This window comes from Anser brachyrhynchus (genome assembly GCF_964034855.1).
Source record: "Anser brachyrhynchus genome assembly, chromosome: 3".
In the NCBI taxonomy this organism is placed as follows: Eukaryota; Metazoa; Chordata; class Aves; order Anseriformes; family Anatidae; genus Anser; species Anser brachyrhynchus.
In genome coordinates, this window is record NC_137696.1 from 80,603,745 (window position 1) to 80,625,313 (window position 21,569).

General features: G+C 36.8%; 1 long non-coding RNA gene across 1 annotated transcript; it reads right to left on the bottom strand.

Moving 5' to 3' along the window:
* Window positions 1–18,261: 18,261 nt before the first annotated feature.
* LOC308191380 lies at window positions 18,262–20,464 on the bottom strand. The gene is made up of 4 exons (XR_013947929.1): window positions 20,424–20,464; window positions 20,248–20,299; window positions 18,839–18,944; window positions 18,262–18,460 (listed from the first exon to the last, which is right to left on the bottom strand). It is a non-coding gene; the product is annotated as an uncharacterized lncRNA (long non-coding RNA).
* Between the last annotated feature and the right edge of the window lie 1,105 nt (window positions 20,465–21,569).

The window sequence follows — 21,569 nt, forward strand, 5'->3', positions numbered from 1 at the left end:
CAAACACTTTCTCAGATGCTCTGGAGAGATCACTGTGCTGTTGTGATAGATCTCTTCAGCATTCTTTGGCTGATCTGAACTTTGATCCATTTTGATCCATCTCCCTGGAGGTATTTAAGACCAGGTTAGATGAGGTCCTGAGCAACCTGATCTAGTGGGTGGTGTCCCGTCCTGTGGCAGTGGGGTTGGGATTGGAACTACATGATCATTGAGCTCCCTTCTAACCCAAGCCATTCTATGATTTTTTAAAAAAAGATCTCTCTCTATATATATATAAATAAAAAAATAAAAAAAAAAATCCTTGTTGGGGGCAGAACAATTCGTTTGGTTTTGATTTGAGACATGCTTCTTATGATTCTCATGGACAAACTGTTAATGTATGGGCTGGATCAGAAGTGAGGTGGACTGACAACTGGCTAAATGGCCAGGCCCAGGGCGTGGTGATCTGTCATGAGGCTGGAGCACAGTAACTAGTGGATCCCAAGGGACGTTACAGGGTCCCATCCTGTTTGCCATCTTCAGTAATGATCTGGATGGTGGGGCAAAGCATACCATCAGCAAGATTGCTGATGACAAAAAACTGAGAGGAATGGTGGACACACCAAAAGGTAGTGCCGCCATCCAGAGGGACCTCAGCAACCTCGAGAAATAGGCTGACAGAAACCTCATGTATTTCAACAGAGGGAATTGCAAAGCCCTGCACCTGGGTAGGACCAACCCCAGATACTAGAATATGCTGGGGACCAAAGAGCTAGAAAGGAGCACTTCAAAAAGGACCTGGGGATCCTGGTGGACACCAAGTTGAACATGAACTACCAATGTGCCCTTGCCACAAAGAAGTCTAACGGTATCCTGTAGAAGTGTTGCCAGCATGTCAAGGGAGGTGATCCTTCCCCTTCTGCCTAGCACCGGTGAGGCCACACCTGTGGCCCCCCAGTACAAAAGAGATATCAGCATACTGGAGACGGTCCAATGTGGAGCCATGAAGATGATGACGGGATGGGAGCATCTCTTCTATGGAGAAAGACTGAGAACGTTGGGACCATTGAGCTTTCAGAAGAGGAGGCTCAGGGGTGACCTTATCAACATCCATAAATACCTGAAGTGAGGGTGCAAAGATAACAAAGCCAAGCTCTTTCCAGTGGTGCCCACTGCCAGGAGAAGAGGCAATTGAGCACACATTGAATCACAGAAGGTTCCATTTGAACACCAGGAAACACTTTTTTTTTTTTTTTTTTTTTTTTAACGATGTGTGTGACTGAGCAGTGACACAGGTTGCCCAGAGAGGTAGTGTAATGTCCCTCCCTGGAAATGTTCAAAAGCTGCCTGGACATGATCCTGGGCAGCCTACTTTGGGAGGCCCAGGGGGCTTGGACCAGATGACCACCAGAAGTCTCTTTCAAATTAAACCATTCTGTGATTCTGTGATTCTGAGATTCTGTAGTTATTAAAGAGGCAATGTGATTCATGGGAATAAAGGATTTAGAGAAGCAGCTATACTCAAGCTAGATGAGGTCCTCTCTCAGGACTACTTCATGACTACTGAATGCATGACAGTCATCTGGAAGTTCAAACGAGAGTAACAGACATATTTATGTTTAATTTCAAATATATAGGAAAAGATGTACTTTTCCTATATAAATGGCAAAACGCAAGAGGTGAGTGAAATAAACAGGCAACTAATAGTGGACTCCAAAATAGTATCACAGCAATGCTCTACCTTTTTATAATTTTACACATGCATGTTGCTTTAGCTTCTGTAAGAGAAAAATGGACACCATTGCAAACCTTTTACATGTCATGATATGTTATAGGAAAGCTATGCTTTCTTATTTAAAGAAAGATGCACAGATACTGTGATATGTCTCATGCACTATATGCTTCCATCATTGTCTTCATAAGAGTCACATTCAATGGATAATTACTATTGTTAAAATACAGATGAATTATTATTGTTAAAACACAGAAATAAATGCTACACTGAAATAATGAATGTGACATAATCAATATGTATTAAAAGCAGTAAAAATACCATAATGGAATTATTATTATGGAGTCATAGGAATATGAAAATGAATAGTATCTCCTTACCATTACATTCAGTCTAGTCATTGACTCTGTCCTCCAGACCCATATGTAGATGGGTTTCCATTTTTCTCTTTAGATGCAAGAGATGAGAAATATGTGAGAAATATGTAAGAGAAATGTTTTGTCTCTCTCCCAGTCAAACTTTGTTGTTTGCATTAGGCTTTTAAAGAAGATATATAAAGAAACTCCAGCATTACTCACTCTTTGAGATCCATTTTAAACATTAAGTTCATGTTTCATAATAAAATGAGTATACACAAAGGTGATTGTGTACTTTTATATGTGTCTACAAAACTGGGAAATGATTTCACAGTTTAGAAAATGACCCATTAGGCAAAGATTTCTCTCTTTTGGAATCATGGGTACTGAATTTGGAGAAACTGAACTGTAGTAGCCTTCCCTTTTTATTTATACTGATCAAAATGTTTCTAGATGATTAAAAAAATTCAGTCATTGTTCATCTACATTTGCATAATGACTTTGAAGGGAAAGTCTCATATTTAATTGCCAATTGCATATGCAGCACATATTTTCAAATATATTATTTGACAGGATTTCATTAAAACAAATTAAATTAAAAAGATCACTTACATAGGCACAGAATAACCACACCAGGCCAATGTTTATGATGTGTTTATTACCGATAATTGGAAAATACAGTTTTGTACCTACTTCATTTATTCCCTTAGCACTGATGCATTGTATGTGAATATTCAGAACGCACTGTACCTTGACAAGAAGAGTGGCCTAGTTTTCATGATATTTGGGTACAACAAAGAAGGAATAAATATAAATATAACAATATCCAGAATTAAATCCACATTGAACTGATTAAATTAGTCAGGCTTAGCAAAATTTATACAGATTTTTTTTCTTTCCCCTGGGCAGTAGCAAACTTCCACAATTTTAGGCTGTTACTAATGAGATTAATCTTCTATCTTATTATCAGCTCCATTTTCTATTGTTCATGGGTAACTGCAACTTACATGAAGTTATGTTTTGAATAGTGCCATACCCGTCTTTCCCTCAAATTAGATGGTATTGGCTTGAGAGGAGCATTTGTTCCACTAGAGCCATATGATTGGAACAAAAGTAATATGACAGATCTACTGACATTTATGAATGAAGTATTTCTGGCACATACAATACTTGATTTTTGCACTTTAATACCAATTTTTTGGCAGCACAACTGCTGCAGATGAAAGAAGTGAGTCTCAGCTCTTATTCTTATTCATGTGTTGACCTTAAATTACCCATTTCCCCAGATGGCCAGTCATCTCTCAGCTCTGAAATGCTAACTGGCACCACTATGCTTGTCACACTACTGCAAACCAGTTCTCCTTAAATTCTAAATATCTTCTCCTAAATAAGAAGGGTTTTGTGACTATCTACCAAAAATAAAATAAAATAAAATAAAAATTAGAAAAGGGAGATTCTCTGCTTGACAAAGAGAGGAAAAGGAACATTAGATTATTACCCTAGACCTTTCACTATTTGTTTTATTTAGAATTACTTCAATGAAATCAACTCTACTGTCAGAGTGAAATAAGGCTATCACCTACATTCTTCTGAGTACAATTCATCAACCATTGTATCCAAATTGAGGCTGATGGAGAAACTACTTTTCTCCTAAACATGCTTGAGTAATTTTGGCCTTGGAGTTGAACACAATCTCTTTAAAATGCTTTAGAGGAAAGAGAGTCACACAAGGCAGAAAATGGCATGGTGAACACGTTGTGCCAAAGGCCTTGACAACAAGATCACTAAGTGTTTGGCTTCGGCAATATCACTAAATTATTCTATGAGAAACACCTTAGCCCACAATTTAAATAAAGAGCCTGGTTCCACTCACACAGAAGCAGCAAAATAGTTCAAATTGGAAAGGACTTCCTCTGCTGTGTACAGTGTATACTAGGACTTGGGGTTACACTCTTTTTCTAACAAGTATACACCCATCTGATTATAGTCTTAAGTAATGTACATAGTGTCAGATTCTTTTATGTGATATGATTAGCATCAGTTTCATTTTCTGCAGTTATGAAAGTTCCTGCACACACAACCTTTTTTCATTTCATCTAACTGGTTAGCCATTTAGGCTTTTTAAAAGGGAATGATGCATTCTGATTATAATGATACAGCGATTTCTGATAGAATACAGATTCACTAAGTTACAGATACTCACTACTACTAAATAAGAACACTCTGACAAGAAGAGGTACTTAATTATTTTCCCTGTGTGGAGTATAAACTATACCATTAAAACCTACACACATGCAGTTTTATTTTCTTACATATTACTGTTTTTTTCCCTTTCTTTAAAATCTTCCTATACTTTCTTTCCTTCTTAATTTCAGAAATCATGTCCCCTTTTAACTTACACTTGGAAAGCTTATTCATCAGTTTCCAGATTTCTGCTATTCTTTCTCTCCATTCTTTCTTTAGCCTACTTTATCATCTGTATTTATGTCCAAATTAATTAATTGTTTACTCCTTTAAAAGAAACATTTTTTTGGTTGTGGTATCCATGCAAAATTCCTTTTCTTCACTCAGTTAATCTTTTCCTCTATACTTACCTCTGGTTTATAAGATTCACTCTGTTACACCTTGTTCAATTCACAAGATTCTTTGTCTTGCCTAGTTCATGAGCTCTGAATTCTCACCCTAAATATATTCATTACCTCAATCTGCTTCTCTCAGTTTGTCAGTTCTGCATTGACTCTTCCCTGCATTGTCGTTTTCATTTCTTTCTTGATTTTGTGTTTACTTAGCAAGTTTATTTTATTCCAAATCTCTCTAACCTAATCAAGACAATTATTCTCACTCCCAGTCTATGTAGATATTGACATCTCTCATTCAGTGATTGTCATATTTGCTTGGTTCCTGTGAAATATTAGACACTCTTTCCTCTTGCAACATATATGACACAACAGTGCTGATAACTGTTCTTAACTTCATGTTAGAACAATTTTTTAACCTGAAGATTAATTTTTAACATCTAAATACTTCCAACATCTCAGGAAAAGGAAATGATTTCAGTCTTAGTAGTCAATGCAAGTTGTAACCTTTCCATGCAGATTGATCCAGTCAAGATTTCACAATTGAAATGTTTACATCATAATTCTCACATCAGAATCTACCATATTTCATTTTTTCCTTGTTAAAGCTGATCGTGACATTTTTCTAACTTTGTTACAGTTCATTCTTTTTGGTAAGAATCCTAAAGGAAATTACAGAAGGCACAGTGGATAAAGTAAAGCAACCAAGAGCTGGAGTCACCACGGTTGCCAACTAAATGATGCAGATGAATCTGTGTTTAAAGAACATCAAATGCACCATCTCGATCTAATCCATGACAGCAGATTAGATTACACTTCCCACAAGCCTGGTATACTGTCCTATATTTCTTTCATAGTGACATATGTTTCAGTCTGTCTGTGCCTCTAAAGTTTTAATAAAAATCTTCTATCAACTTCTGTGATCTTAGAGTGAAATTCTCAAGTGTGTGATTTAAAGTCTAACCGGGATCCTCAGGTTTAGTCCAAGCTATTATCCTTGTTTTACTGCCCAGATGTCCCAATATCTTCCACTTGTGTCCACAGAAGTCTACAAAGGAATATAATAATTCTGAGTGTTAGTTCCGATTAGAGAACACAGGGGAGATAATGATTAATGAATTAGCAACAATTGATGCATACAGGAATGGATGAATTTATTTCCAACAGGATAAGAAGCAATATATTTAAGTTGAAATAAGGAAGACTCAGATTACAAATATTGAAAAAAATATATATTTTTTATCTAGAAAGAATAATTGAGCTCTCAGAGTATCAAATGACTTTTGGGATCTTCTATTACTGGAGATTTTAAGGGCAAGTTAGACAAATATCTGCTAGAAATGGTTTAAGAATATTATATGGTTTAAAACCATACCATGTTCAACATGGCTTTCATATCCCTCACAGGAAATTTGTTTTCCCTCGACCTGATTTTGAGTAGACAGCTGAAGTTGATAAACTGAAAGAGAATGATAAAAACTTATATAAAAATACTAAATATATTTCTGTTTCTTTCTACTTCCATAGTAAGGATAAAATATTTTATTACTACCAAAACCATCTAATAACCCTTATGCTGTTTTTGGCTCTTCCTCTAGCTTGTTCACTTCAGATTATATGACTGCATATTAACTGAAATGCTATTACTGAAGAAATAATTTTAAAAAATCACAGGAAGTGTAGTTTAAGTAAAAAAAAAAAATTTAAAAATCACAATTCATTTTTCCCAGTTCAAAACTTAAAAAGGAGAGAGATGTTCAAATGCTAGGGTATTCCAGCATTCATTTCAGTTTATAGTAAATCACACAGCTTCTCTCAGATTTTTTCTTATCTTCTGCCTCTTCCCATTCTGTAGAAGTGAGAAAGGCATGATAAATCAACCAAAACATAATAAAAGGAAAAGTAATATACTTTAAGTTGTAACCTTCACTGCTAAAGCTCTCAGGAGAATAACTTCAGTTTTACTATGAGCTCTGGTATTGATATTCTGCACTTTAACATTGTACATGCAACCAGATATCACATAGGTAACCTGTTACATTTATGTCCACAGTAGAGAATGAGCTGACCTTGGCTGAATACTATGCCTTTACTCTTTGGAGTCCTGTCTTTTTCTCACCACTTTCATTCACTATTTCATGAAAGAGTGAGTGTGAATCAAGAAAAGAACAATAAAAGAAACATAAAACAAAAACTAAATACAGTTTTCCTTATACATGTAGGAAACAAATATACATTATATCATTTCATTACCAAGATCAAAAGCAAATCTCTACAGAATTTAGTCTCATGTTAAGCTTGATTACAAATCAGTAATTATAACAAACATGAAAATCTGAAAAATAGTAGCAATGTTTTAAACTACAACGGTCTATGAGAGATTCTTCAGAGAGGCCTTACAAGAATTTCACACAACTATCATATGTCTAGAATTACAACAAGGTCAGTTAACTCCTGATTGAGACTTTAGGCTTATACATTGCAACCCCTCATTCAACATTTGCCTGAAGCACAGCTTCAAACAGGAGCAAAGCAGCCAGAGCTGCCTGGTTCATCACCTGGTTCAGTGTGCTGAGTAAAGATAGAAATCATAGGCATTAAAATTCCAGTTGTAGCCAAAAAGGAAAGTAAACGGTAGGACTCCATGGTCTTAGAGGTTTTCCAGTCTAAATGATTCTGTGAGTCTATGATTCTAAACTTAAAGGTGCTTTAGGTGTTGTTTAACCTGAGCATGACCCTGTTGTATTAATATGTTGTAACAATATGTCTGGAGTTATGTCTGGAGATATGCTTACTCTCTATCCTACTCTGGTTTCCAAAAAAAAACAAACAAACAAACAAAAAAACACCACTAATAATAAAGCAACATATATACATATATTTTATGCTAATTATTAACAACATTTTTGTGTCTCAGCCTGTTTCATACTGCCATCCAAACAAAGGTGCAACCAGCTCTGGATCTACTTTTGTTTCTGAAGTACATTGGGTGATTTTTCTGACTTGAAGACATACCAATTCAAGTCAGTTGGTATGACTTGAAGCTATACCCACCTCAAAGTGTAGATAATACTACGAATTGCAGGCAAGATTATACATTCTGTGCAATAGATGCCTTGCAATGTGTACAGTTCTTTGTGTAATACATAAAATCAAGTGCAGCCACCAAAGATATATCACCAATTTAGAACACACACACAGCAAAATCCTGTTGGCTTAGACATGACAAGGTAGATAAGATTACAGCTTTATAGCCATGGTTACAATATCATGCCAATATTTCTGAGGCATTAGTAGAAAAACTCCTTTTGTTAATTTCATAAGATAAAAACCTGTAGAACTGTGTTGTTGTTGTCAATGAAGACAAAAGAAAGTAGTAAGGCCTATCATCTAACATTATTATAATTCATTCCACCTAACATTAAAGCAAACAAGCAAACAAGAAACAGTTTGCCCATGCAAGGTATACCCTTAGGACAGTCACTTTAATAAGACAGATCTCTGATGTGTATTCATTAAGAAAAACCTGGACCCAAGAAATGTAGTTTAGACAGTAGTTCAGAATAAGACTCATGATGTCTGTCTTGCTGGCATTTACAGCCCGGATAGTTATTGTAGATTATTTTCTTTCTTATAGCCAGTAGAAAATACTAAGTATCTCTAGGACAGAATTAAATTTCTGATTTAGGAAGAGATATATATTGCTTCATTGATTTTATCTTTGACATCATAACCGAGAGAAATATATTTTTAAATTGATTAGAATTTTAACTCTCTAAAATTATTTAACACTCTAAAATTATTAAAGTATACTTCTACTTGATTTCCTCTGAAATCTGTCTTGGAAAAGATAAACATAATAATAATAATAATAAAGCTGATAAAATGCAATCAGGATCAAAACTGCATTAAAACCCACAGAATTACATGTCATGACTAATAGCAAGTAAAGTGCAAATCTGGAAGGAAAAAAAAAAAAAGCTATGCTTTTAATTAAGTCCATTGTCCTCTCAGTCAGACATCCACTCTAATAACCTACTGCAAATTTCTAGGAAAAAATAAAAAATAAAAATACAGCCAAACTCATGGTTCTGCAAAGATTTGCCTAGTCACTTAAATTTCTGTATCTTCTGAACAGCTCAGCTAACTTCACCCAGTCTGCTTACAGAGCACGAAGATGAAGTTAAACTCTGGTCTTTATAGTATCAAGACAAACTCCTGAAACCTGGGGTATTCACATTCTTTTAAGCTGAGTCTGTTTTCTCGGCTTCTCCTCCATCCTGACAGTAGATGTAGGAATTTCCCAGGGGAAAAGACACTAAATTACACTAAATTCAGGCTCTGTTACACAGTCAATGAAAACACCCACCACAAATCTTGTGTCTAACTGGATACATTTGATTTAAAAAATAATTCCTTTTCACAGTTTCACTGTCATAACTGGGTCATAATGAAAATAATACCATGCAAAATATATTGTCTTTTTCCATCTAATTTGTTTCTGATAACTAATATGTGTATTTTTCAGATATGGCCTGATATATATATATATTATTTTTTTTTCTCAGCAACTTAAACCTCAGCAATTTTTTGAACAAGAAGTCAACTTTCCTTTCTTTTGCCATATCCAGCCCCTCTAAAAAAACTCAGTATGGTACATAAAAGGTTTTTGTTTCAGTATACTTATCAAACATATTGGCCATCATGCAAAGTTAGATGAAAAACTGCTATTTGGAAAGTGACTAAGCAAATAGAAAGATGCAATATTCTCATGAGACTAATTATTACTATTGGTTGTTTTGAAATTTAGAGCACACAGTGCAAATTAGATATATCCAGTAGGCTTTGGAAACTCAGAACAGCTGTAGTGGTTACACAGGTGATGAAATTGTTGTGCTTTTTCTAACATCAACCTGAGTCATAAAATGGCTTATGAATTATTCCAATAGGGCAAACGGGTATACCCTACATTTCTACTACGCTTTTAAAATGGACTTTTCAGTATTGTCTTGTTTTTTGTTTGTTTGTTTGTTTTTCTATTTTTCTACACTCTCGCTTGGTAAAAACTCCTATTTTGTCTTTGTCTATTCCATAATTTATGTACAGATAAGAGAACAGGACCAAGGTTAACAGTTTAAATTACAGTATTTCTCTTGTTGTTATCTTCACATTCAATGGGTTACCATGCTTTTCTTGGAAATTACTTAACTGCTTCTATGAAAGTCACCTTTAAATGAAAAATTGGAGCTGTTTTAGCTAAAAAATCTTGTGCAGGCCTTTATAATAATGAAATCATAGTATTTGGGCACCATTAATCTGTTTGCTACTTAGCAGATCTACACAGAACAATAAAAATAAAATCCAAAAAATCTCCTTATTCCATAAATTCACAAAAGCTGTGACGTCTGATTAGTTTGTTTCTGCAGGTCTTCTCTTGAGATATGACTGACATCCACTAATGTATCACTTTTATATGGTGTTTTTTTTTCCCCTATTCTCCTTGTGTGAACTGGATTCTGGGTTGACATTTACAGAACACTTTTCCATTCATTCACATGTTCAATATACTGGGAGGCTTCATAACACCATTTTGAAGTTAGCACAATTAATTGAACCATCATCACTACTTAAAACTCACCATCTCCTCTAAATTCCACTTTCCTCTCTTTTCTCCTTGCACATGATAACCAAGGTCAAGGTTTAATGGTGAAACATGTCCTGGTTTCAGCTAGGATAGAGTTAATTTTCCTCCTAGTAGCTGGTAGGGTGCGTTGTTTCGGATGTAGGATCAGAATAATGCTGGTAACACACTGATGGTTTAGTTGTTGCAGAAGAGTGATTGCACTAAGGACTTTTCAGCTTCTCATACAGCCCTGCCAGCAAGGAGGCTGGGGGTGCACAAGAAGCTGGGAGGGGACAGCTGACCCAAACTGGCCAAAGGGATATTCCATACCATATGATGTCATGCTGAACAATAAATATGGGGTGGTTGGCCAGAGTAGGGACGGCCACTGCTCAGGGACAGGCTGGGCATTTGTCAGGGGGTGGTGAACAATTGCATTGTGCATCACTTGCTTTGTACATTCTATTATCATTCATTATTTCCCTTCCTTTCCTGTCCTATTAAACTGTCTTTATCTCAACAGTAGGCACCTCCAATTCTTTGGAACTTCACTCCTGAACAAATGCAGAATCCTAAAAGACTGCATGAATGTTTGAAAGAGGCGTGTCATCACCTTGCCAATTCCAATGAGACACAAATCACTCCAACATGCTAGGGATTGGCTGCAATCTGCACAACTCCATCCCCGTGACAGATCCTGCAGCTACTCCAACATCTGAAATATATTGATGACATAAACGTGTGGGGAAACACAGCAGCAGAAATTTTGAGAAAGGGAAGAAATTAGTCCAAATCCTTCCAAAAGCTGATCTTGCCATAAAACAAAATAAGGCCAAATGACCTGCACAAGAGATCCAGATTTTAGGAATAAAATGGCAAGATGGACGTCATCAAATCCCAATGGATGTGATCAACAAAATAACAGCTATGTCTTCCACCAACTAGCAAAAAAGAAACACAAACTTTCTTAGGCTTTGGGTTTTTGGAGAATGCACATTCCAAATTACAGTCTGATTGTATGCCCACTCCATCGAGTGATGTGGAAGAAGAACAATTTCAAATGAGGCCCTGAGCAATGACAAGCCTTTGAATAAACTAAACAGGAGATAGTTCATGCAGTAGCCCTTGGGCTAATTTAAGCAGGACAAGATGTAAAAAAATGTGCTCTACACGACAGCCAGGAAAAAGGCCCCACCTGGAGCCTCTGGCAGAGAGCAAACTTGAGGTTGACCCCTAGGGTATTGGACTTGGGGATATGGAGGATCTGAGGCCCACTATACTCCAACCAAAAAGAGACTGGCAGCATATGAAGGGGTTTGAGCTGCTTTGGAAGTGGCAGGTACTGAAGCACAGCTCCTCCGAGCACCCCAACTGCTGGTGCTAGTCTGGATGTTCAAAGGGAGAGTCCCTCTACAAACTTCACCATTTGTAAAGTGCATTTGCAGTTTTCGTTTCTTTGTTTGCTTGTTTTGCTCTTTAATTCACAAGCAGGGCTAGGTTTTGTTTCCTCTTTTATTCCATGTGCAGTAGCAGGGCTGGGATTCACTTCCACTTCTTTTGTGTGGAATCTGCTACACAATCCACCTGGAATGATAGCAGGCCTGTTCTTTCTGAAGCACAGTCTCTCTTCAAACTCTTATCACTGATACAGCCAACAGAGGAGAACAATCTCCCTGCAGGAGCAAAGATTTTAGCAATCATCCCTGATTTCAGTTCTGAGAAACTTTTTTTTTCTTCAGTGAGACTGATGCTTTCCTCTGAAATTGCAGGGTACCACGCACTATATATTTTTATTCACCCAGAGCGGGATGCACAACCAAGTCCATGTAATTGGCTAGTAAAAATCTCTACTTTCCTCTGTCCTCCTCTCTACGCTTAAGAATATTGTGAAAGGTAGCCAATTGTTGCTGAATTGTTCCTCCTTTTGACAGTCCCCTTAAGAATCAAATAACTGCTTGAGGAACGGGGAGCCAAAGAGCACATGTGTGATATGAAGAGCTCATTTTTTAAAGTTACCTTTTTCTGGAAACGAGAGTTCAAAGTCACAATATATCAATGTCTGTTTAGCTGGTCACTTTTATCATCTTCAGTCAAATTATCTCTTCTACACATGAATGAGCCGTTACCCCTGAAGAAATCACTTTATTATAGTGTCATTATTGAGAAAAAAATGTCTGCAAAAACACTGCAGAAGAGTTTCAAGATGGTTCTTTAGACAACACTTTGTAACTGCTGAAAGGACAGATCTATTTCTTCTAATAATACAGCAGTTTGCTTCACGTGACTTAAATAGTCTGTGGACTAATATAATGTTTCAATCTCAAAACCTTTATCGGTCAATTTAAAATCAATCCCTTATGGCTTTTTACAGCACTAAGGAACAGCAATGACTTTAACTTGTAGAATGATTTTACAGATGTGTTTGATTAATTCTGTTAGGCCCGAGCTCAGGAAATAGCTTAAAATTCATTTAAGTGCTTTGTGGAGTGGATATGCATTGATAAATTTTGTCTAAATGCAGAATATTGGCACTGGAGTTTTTTCAATGAGATCCTGAAAGACAGACCCTTGAAATGGGTCAGTCAGCATCTTTCCCTAAAGTACCCTTAAACAGCTCTGAATCTCAAAAATTAGGTGGTGTTAAAACACAAATGAAAAAAATGAGCCTTTTAGATAGTAAAAACCAAAAGCAACAAACAACAGGAAACAATCTCTAAAATACAGTAGGATTAGAAACCAATGAGTAGGATTAGAGTACAAGAGTAAGCACCTCCCTTCTTCTTGTGTAGATGTTGCTGTTGTTTTTCCCAAGCGTTCTCCTTGCTAATGCTTCTCAGATTGAATTGCAATGAATTCTGTGAAGTCCTTCTTTAGCCTCAGGAAAAGCTTCTTTTCCATCATTTCTGAGGCCTGCTGTGTCTGCTAAGAGCTTGTTTCAGAAAAGCAGCCCCCTCTGCCCCTGTTCCAGTCTTCCCTATCCTAAGAAGTGGTGTTGTGTATCAGTAAGTCAGGTTAGCTATGAGGATCAGGCTAAGTGTAGTACTAAGTGATTTTATTTGGGTTTGCCTTGAATTGTCTCTGCATCACTTTGTAGTACAGAACATTGATGTACTCCAAATTATCTTTGGTACTATTCACTGCTCCCTCATGCTTACTAATACTGCTAGAGCAGAAAGAAGTGTTTGTTAAATGAAATTAAAAGACAAAAACAACTAGACATAAAGCTTGCATGAAAATTAGACAGATTTGCTTCTCTTGCTCTACTTACTAGTTGTAATTATAATTTCACACAGGGTTTGTTTATGTACAGAAGCAATGCCTGTTGGATCATATTAACTTGCATGTAGATGTGTGAGCAATCAAATCCTATTAATTTCAAAGAGGATTCTCAAAGGGGATTCTGTAGTTGATGCAAATTAATGAAATGTTTTTTGACAACACTAGCAAAAATAACTGGTATTGAGATCAAAATTTGTAAGCATACGGAAAATGAAGGAAAAAGAGCTGGTAGCATAGCTCTGTTACAATTTAAAGGCCTTTGCCTTCATCAGTGGTTCTCAACCACAAATTCAATTAAAAGAAGATTAGAAAAGGCCTTAGATCTGTACCCCACATTACAGCAGCAACACACTATTGTTTCACTACAGAGAAGAAGAAGATCATCTAGTAGCCAGAGCAGCACCCAAGCCAGTTCACCAGAGACTCCTACGCGTCCCTGAGTCAATATATTTCAACACGTGCTTTGTCATGCATTTAATTTCTTCTAGAAATTTAGTTCTGTAAACACAAGCATAATGAAACAAAAACATTGACAGACCTGAAAAAAAAGAGGGTTCTGATTTTTCTGATTTACTAAGTGTGGTGGTTTCACACTGATGGGCAGCTCAGCTCCACCATGGCCCTCTCTTACTCCACTCCTCAAAAGAACAGGGGGAGCAAATATGATGAAAAAAATCTCATGGGTTGAGGTAAGGACAGGCAGATCACTCACCAATGACTATTACAGGCAGAACAGATTCATAGAACCATAAAATATCCTAAAGTTGGAAGGGACCCACAAGGATTAATGTAATTTATTGCCAACTAGTAAAAGACTAGAGCAGTGAGAAACTAAAAGCAAATTAAAGAATACCTTCCCCCTTCTACCACCCACCCTTTTGTACCTCCTCCTTCCAAACTGAACAGGGGAATGGGGGGTGAGGTCAGTCCATAATGCTTCATCTCTGCTCCTTCACCTTTGCTCTCTTCCCTTACTTGTGGTGATCTTACCCTGCTGGGCAGCTGAACTCCATTACATCCACTCTCTCACTCCCTCTCTTTAGACGAAGGGGAGAAGAAAGTATTCTGCAAGGACAAAAAACAACTCATGGGTTGGGTTCTTGCACAGAAAGTTAACTCTATCCCAGCCAGACCCAGTACACTGCTCCACATGGGGTCCCTCCCACAGGATGCCAGCCTTCCTGAACTGGTCCTGTGTGGGCTTCCCACAGGCAGCGGCTCCTCAAGAACTGCTCCAACATGGGTCCATACCACAGGGTGCAGTCCATCAGGAACAAACTGCTCCATCATGGGCAGTATCTCCCATCAGACCTCCCACTCTTGTGTGGGCTCCTCTCCATGGTCTGCAGCTCCAGCCCAGAGTATGTTCCTGCGGGAACTCTCCATGGGTTGCAGCCTTCTTCAAGTCAGATCCACCTGGTCCACCCTAGACTCCTCCACAGGCTGCTGCATGGTGATCTTCTCCCTAATGGTGCCCCATGGGCTGCAGGGCAATTTCTGCCCTGATCCCTGGAGCACCTCTCCCAGCTGCTGTTGCACAGCAGCTTTGCCTTCCTTAAATATGCTCTCACAGAGGTGTAACCAGTGTCACTCATTGGCTTTGGCCAGCAGCAGGTCCCTTTTGGAGCCTGCTGGCTCTTATTTAACATGGTGTAGCTTCTGGACTCCTCACAGAGGCCATCCCTGAAGTATCCCTGCTACCAAAACCTTGTCACATAAGCCCAATACGCTAAGTAAGGTAGTCCATGAGAGATCCTGGAATCATTTTCTGCTTCATACAGTGTGACTAACATACAAAGAAAGCTATGTAGGTCTTTGTGTTAATGGTTTATTATTACTATTAATAATGGTTTTTAATAAATTAATAAATTAGTAAAAAATTAGTAATTAATAAAATTACTATTAATAATGGTTTATTATTACTATTACTATTATTATTATTATTATTAAGCTTGATCTCAATTTTATCCTCGCTGATATCAGTGGTACTGCCTAAAGCTGCAGGACAGAACTGCTCCCATAGTCAGGGACACAGGTATGGAATGTCCCCATGAAAACAGCACCAGGACCATTGGCCAAGGCTGACCTCGTGCTAGGCTGTACTAAAGAAAAGAAAGCAGATGGAATAGCGTGGGATTATATTGAGCAGTCTTTTTACATTTTTGCTGTTAAGAGCTCATGCGAAGGTTGTGGTTACAGTACTGCTGTACTCTTACAAGCAGTTACATATTATCAAAAAATAACTTGGTTATATTTGGTGAGTGTGAGCATTAACAAAATTCATCATACTGTCTCTGTTTGTATTGTTACATTTTCAGATTTCTTTACATTTTTAAGTAGCAATGACAAAATAGCAAGCAATACACAGAAATCATTCCAACAGTGCACTATCAACCATATGATAAAGTACTTCAAATGCAAAAGTGCTTTATTCATCACTAAAGTATCTACAGCATATCTAAACATCCTTTTTGCTACTGAAATTTGGTACAAGGAGGAGGAATCAAAGGCAACACTCCAGTTGCAGTGATAGACTGATTATGAAGGTAAAGGAAACAGTAACGGGCAATACAGGTCACCCTTTTCAATGATTAGTAGCTCAGACATTCAAAATTTGTTGTCCAAATATGGTTCTCAAAATATACTTTTTTTGACAAGATAGATGAGCCAGATTTGCACTTAAAAGTTCAAATATCAATTATCTAAGCTGTCTATCAGTATTTTACTCAAATCGACTAGACAGCTTGACTGATTTGGCTCCTAATGCACTGCAGAAGCAGCACAGAAGAAGCATAAGATAAGTAAAGGACTAATGTATTTTTAGACCAAAAGGGATCATTATGATTATGTGATCTAGTCTACTATATTTTAAAAGGCCATAAGATTTCTTGCAGTTTTCTTCAGTCTAATGGCTATAGATTAAAAAAGCTTATTTTTCAGAGAAACACAACTTAAAAATTAGTATGATCAAGACTATTTGTAACTATTGAAAACCAATTCACTGATTACTTATCACCTTTGTTAGCATGTATTATTGGTCATCTGATCTATTTAGCTTTAATTTCCAGATATTGAAAACTGTTATATTTTTGATTCTATGGACAGCAAGACTTCGGTTTTCTTCATGGAGAGGGATCAAATCATTCCCTAGTCTTCTTTCTGCTTGGTTAAACATTATATTTCAAACACAAGGTGCAATGGTTGAATTTTCACAATTGCTTCCTGAGCTGTTGCGGTGACAGACTTGTGTCCAACAGCTATCTCTAGCTGCCCTGGCACAGCAGCATCTCACCCAGAGTGCTCTCTCTGTGACCAGAGAATCAATGCTAATCTCCCTAATTGCATGGGAGACCACAGACATTCTTTTGGGACCTACAGATAGAGATTTGAATGTGTCATGCTAGAAATACTGTGCCTCAAAAGCAAAGCTGAAGATCCAACTTGGATGAACTTCTAGAAAGCAATAGATATGTTCTATATATCAGAAACATAAATTGGATGTTCAGATGAACTTCTTCATCATGCTTCTTATTACATCTGACTGAATTTTTAAGAGGTACATCAAAATCTTTTCAGGATTTCTTTCCTGCTTCGGGGGGTTTATTCTGGTTGTTGTTGTTGTTGTTGTTTGTTTGCTCTTACTTTTCTGAGATGAAAAAATTACCCCTGATTTCAAGATTCAACTTGTCAAGATGAATCTCTTTTTTCTTGCTTTCAGTTTAAAAGTTAAAAGAGCTGAATAAATGCCTTGGTTTCAGCTCAAGGTCTTGGTAAATCTTCTGGGAAAAAATTATTCACCTCTACTAAAGTCATTCTCTCATTTGGAATATTTCTTAGCCAGACCTCTAGCACTGAGGTATGTATATCTATATATATATATATTAAAAAAAAAAAACTCTTTATATTGTAATTTCTCTTTGCTCAGTTTACTAGTCCAGCTCCTAGAAGATGAGTTCCTACAGAGTGATGAGTTTCTACAGAAATTGAAGTTATCTGAACTAATCGTCTTTTTTCTCTAGAAGGATGCGTAATGGCTTAATGTTCCATAGTATCATATGCCGTAACACTTATTGAGCTGGCCATTTTTTCCAGAAGTTTTGACTTCTTGCCCCCCCGTTTTTTTTTGAGAAAAATATTGTAAAAAAATAAATAAAAAATAAAAGTAAAAATACATTGTAAAGTTTTTTATTTATTTATTTATTTTACCAAGTACAAGATTTCTTTACCTTGCGGGCAAGTATCTCCAGGTATTTGCCATTCAGATATCCAGTTTGTTCAATCTTCTGTCCTTTTCCTCTTTCTCATACTTACATTTTATTGCCTTAATCTGCTTTTGCCAGGCAGATGAGTCTCATTTACCTGTGGTGACTACAGTAACTTTACAGTAACTCCTTCTCAGTCTATATATTTTCTGATTCATGGTAGCCGCTTCCACACTTCCTTCAAACTTGGATTAGGGTACTTTCTGAATTTGCTCAAGTGTTTCTCTCTAGAGCTATCTATCCTTTCAATAGTTCATTTACATAAAACTGACTGAGACTGTCAAAAATCCTCTGTCCTCTTCAGAGCAGATGATTATCAAGGACTTCCTAGTTCACCAAGGGATTTTCAGTGTACGCTGAATGTACCCAGTCAATATCTATTCCTGTCAAATGAACATCATTCATAACTAATTTCACATTTGAATAAATTAAAGATATATTTGTGGCTGGAATATTGGTGCAGAGAAGGAATCGTTTAAGATATATCATGGTCATAACATTATTTATTTAATTAATTACATTTTTATTAAATGATGGGATCTCTTGTATGTTTATCTTGTATTTTAAAATAAAACTTTCTTCAGTCCTTAAGCATCAGTACTTAGTACATATTCAGCAAACACACAATGCCATAGGGATTTTTCCAGTGATTCCTAAGGCAGAAAATAATCATGTTATGATTTATAGGCTCTTCTGTCCATCTACACATTCAAATAGTACTTATTAGATCAGAGAAAAGAATTGAAAATAAAATAATAATCAGAAGGCTCTATGCAAGTTCCCCAAAGTGTGCTAGCTCTTTTCACTATTTCAAAATTGCAGGTCAAATTCATCTGGTCAGATATGAACTTCTACATATCTATCACTAAGCAAGCTGCATTTATGGCCACAGGACAGAAACTGCCAGTTTTAATGTGTGATTAATGCTATCTTAGACTATATATTTATCACATTAAAGATCAAAAACTTACAAATGTCTTCTTTTCTTAACACACAAAAGTTTGGGAGCATATATTAAAAAAAGTCCTTACCCCAAGATAGGCTTTTGAACTTGACTCTACTCACATCTCAGGACCATGCACTTCTGGAGTGGAAGACACAGAAACCAGCAGGATACCAATAGTGCTTCCTTCACTTCTGGAAACGGACACCAAATCTATAGACGGTTAGTACTTAGTTTTATATTTTTAATTGTATTTTACTACGGAAAAAGAAAAAGGAAAAACGGAGAAAGAAGGAGGGGGGAGAAGAGGGGAGGGGAGGGGAGATCTTCATAGAACCACAGAATAGGTTCTGCATAGAACCTCTGGAGATTGCCTACTTCACCCCTCCTTGCTCAGGCAGAATCAACTACAGAAGACTGCCCAGGACATTGTCTAGTTGGGTTTTGAAAACCTGCAAGGATGGAGACTCCACAGCCTCTCTGGACTGTTTCAGTGTTTGACCATTCTCACAGTGAAAAAGATTTCTCTTACATATAAATGGAAATTCTTGTATTTCAGTTTGTGCCTAATTACTCTTATATTCACTTAATGTCACTTAAAAGGGTCTGGCTCCACCGTCTTTACTGTCCTCCAGCAACTACTTATACACATTGCATGGGTATCCCCGAGTCTTCTCCAGGCTGAACAGCCTCAGCTCTCTCAGCCTTTCACTGTATGATAGATATTCCAAGCCTTTAACATTGTTTTGGCCCTTTGCTGTGCTAACTTCAATATATCCATGTATCTCTCATACTCAGGAGCCCAGAATCAGATACAGTGATCCAGATGTGGTCTCAGATGAAACAAACTATGTTAGATGTGAAATATTATGGCATAAGGCATGCATGTATGTACCACTACCCATGCAGTACAGAATCACACAGAATGACTAAGGTTGGAAGGGACCTCTGGAGATCACCTAGTCCAACTCCCTTGCTCAAGCAGTGTCACCTAGAGCACATTGCACAGCATGGCATCCAGGAAGGTTTTAAGTATCTCCAGAGAAGATATTCACAACCTCTCTGGGTGACCTGTCAGAGTGCTCTGTATCAGTCAATTTTTGACATTTCTCCTTGCTGTATCATTTTAAACAAATAACATCCAGCTTATATCGAGCACTTTTAAATTAATAAAAGTCCAAGTTCAGTAGAAATAGCAAGAAAATCCACATTAGACAAAAGTTTTAAGGAAAAGTTATGGTGAGTTAAAAAGATTCATTTTTTATTTCATTTGACCATGACAACACATCTTATAGATGTTTAAAAAATTTTTCATGTCAGACATACAGCAGCAAAAGAATTATATTTCCAAAAAAGTCTCACAAGCCAGACAATCTTAATTGAGAAACAGGCATAAAAAAACCCACACAAACAAACAAACAAACACACAAATATATACCCCTGAAACAACATAGAAATACCTACACAAGAAGAATATGCAACTTTTTCTCCACAAACCTGCTTTCAAAATGAGTAGGCCTTTGATTTCAACCTGAAAGTTTCTGAAATGCTAGACGAAGGAAAATACATTATTAGTTAATGTTAGGGCTTAAAGGGTATATGTGCAGGGAAAAAAGTTCCATTCAGAACAGAAACAAAGCCATTTCTATGCTAAGTGTCATTAAGCTATCCACCTATTAGCAACAAATATCAGGGAATACAAACATAGGTTTCAGAAAGTGAGCAACCTAAACTAGTAAGATGCAGTCATCATTATTTATCCTCAACATTAATCAGGTATGTCTGTTTCCAGCTGTTGTTATTTTGTTTAATTTAATTAGAAACAAACCACTGTAACTACTGAAATCATTAGAAGAGGTTAGTAGCCTATGACAATAGCTGGGACTCAAAAGTAAGGATCAGTCATATCCCAGGACTCCTGCCCTTCACAGTCTTATTAGAGCCAATAAATTCGACACTTAAGCTTTACCTTTGGCCCTTCCTTCCTATCAATATGCAAATAACTCTATGATTTTCAGCCTGATAGCTGACAAGATGCATTGGGTACTAAGGGTGGTATTCACAGTGGTGCAAAAACAAAGAAAGAAAAGCCATTAGCACATGAAAGACTTTCATGATCTTGGGTAGCACACATTTCTGAGGTGTAAAGATGCCCTATATCCCAAGAAGGTGGCCAGTGACACTTCTTAGCAGAAAAACTGCTAAATCTGAAGACATATAACGGAGCTAGCTTTACATGCCAAATTAAGGGAAGGAAAATGTATGGTTTACTGAACAAAATAGTGTTAATGTTCAATTGCCTTAAGTCTGCAAATATTGAAAAAAAACTGGAGGTTTATGATTGCAGCCCCAAGCTACAGATCTTATACAAGAAACAAATTTTAAGCCTATCGTTATCTATTAATTTTGTTTTAAACTATGCAGTTTTCTGCACTTCCAATTTAACACACCAGTATTCATTTATCACTGTAGGGCATTATGGGCAGCTGCAAAGTGAAGATTCAACTGGATATTGGCAGACTTACACAGAAATGTAATGTTGCCCTGGGTTACAGCTACAATCTAATTTTGGCTGATGAGTAAACACCCTTGAGTTTGGTTGTATATTCTTTGATCATTATTGGTTGGTCTTTCAAATAATACTGATACTCCTTTCTTTGTCATACCCCTTCTTCTCCTCCACTTGCATTTTCTCTTTATTCTGCATTAGTTATTTGTCTCACTATGAAAATATCATTTATACTTTGCCTTTTTGTATTTATTGAGGGCCATCTTCTATGTTTTGGGTTTGTGGTGTTTTTTTTCAGAAAGATGTCAAG